The following is a 1,361-nucleotide window of genomic DNA, read 5'->3' as shown; positions in this document are numbered from 1 at the left end:
TCTCCATTCTCGGATTGGTTTCGGTATTACCTGGAAGTTGACCCGGTCTTCTTTCGTTCACTTGGTGTGCAAGCTGTCCCAGCTGTTTCTCAATGTTGAGAATGGATGCCTGCTGATTCCTTAGCATGTCTCTGGTCTCATGTATTGCAACATCGTTATCATTGTGTCTCTTTTCGGACGCGGCTATGAATCTAGTGAACATTTCTTCCAAATCAGCTTTCTTTTCTACCGGTTCTTCTCTTTGATATAGTCCCCTCTCCTTCTGCTTGTATTTTTCCTCCTTAGCCTTCTTATACTCTTCGTATGGGAGCCATTCATTCTTAGGTTTTCACCAATTTTCGTCGTATCGATCGCCACTTGAATAGAAGACTTGAGCTTTCTTATTTCCATTCTCATCCAAATCACACTCCTTGGTGAGATGGGGCCCTCTACAATTTTCACATCCCACCCTCATAGCATGGATTGTTTGATCCATTTTTGTCATTCTTCTATCAAGACTATCAAGCTTAGCTATCACCGCCGCTATGCTATCATTTTCCGCGTTCACCACTCCCCGACTTACTTCGTTTCTTGGATTGTGGTATTCTCTAGAGTTCTTAGAGAATTCTTCAATTAGCTCCTTGATTACCGGGGGCGCCTTCTTCGTGAGCGGACCTTGAGAATCTAGCAATTGCCTTGTGGTGACATTGACTCCATCGTAGAAAATGGAGACCTCTTGTTGGCTATTAAGGTCGTGATGTGGGCAATTTCTAAGCAAACTCTTGTACCTTTCCTATGCTTCATAAAGAGATTCTCCGGGATGTTGCTCGAAGTTGGCAATTGCTTTCTTTAGCTTGGCTATTTTGGAGGGTGGAAAAAAGTGATCTATGAACTCCTCTTTCATCTTGGCCCATGTGGTGACTGATCCGGGAGGAAGTGACTTTAGCCAATCCTTTGCAGCTCCTTTGAACATGACTGGGAGCATGCGAAGAAGTTGGGTCTCGCGTGGGACATTCGGTACATTGAAGTAGTCGGCCACATCATTCACTTCGTCCAAGTGCTTGTAGGCGTCTTCGTGATCCTTCCCATAAAAAGGAATCTCCTTGAGTTGAGCGAGAATATGGCCTTTTAGTTCGAAAGTGGCGGTTGCGGGAATTGCGGGCTGCACAAGTCCCGGGCCGGTGTCATCGCTAATCCTCTTCTTCCATTCCCCCATGGGGACTTCATCGATATTAGCCATAGTGATGACTAAATCGTCTTCAAAATCGGAGTCGTGCTCGAATGTGGGTTCTTCTTCTTCCTCGGTCTCATATTCGATATCTTCTCGAATTGGGTCTTCAATAGTCAAAGAGGCACTGGATGCTCCGGATTTGCTGCTCCTC

The 1,361-nt window shown here is 45.5% G+C and overlaps 1 non-coding gene across 1 annotated transcript; it reads left to right on the top strand.

Annotated features, from left to right (window-relative positions):
- Positions 1 to 728: 728 nt before the first annotated feature.
- Positions 729 to 835, top strand: LOC145090893 (small nucleolar RNA R71). Its single transcript, XR_013701817.1, has one exon. It is a non-coding gene; the product is annotated as a small nucleolar RNA R71 (small nucleolar RNA).
- The last annotated feature ends 526 nt before the right edge of the window (positions 836 to 1,361 follow it).

The sequence above is a fragment of the Lactuca serriola genome, chromosome 2 (genome assembly GCF_051521515.1).
Source record: "Lactuca serriola cultivar US96UC23 chromosome 2, Lser_US96UC23_V15, whole genome shotgun sequence".
NCBI lineage: Eukaryota > Viridiplantae > Streptophyta > Magnoliopsida > Asterales > Asteraceae > Lactuca > Lactuca serriola.
Note: the sequence above shows the minus strand (reverse complement) of the source record. Positions and strands in the feature narration are given on the sequence as shown.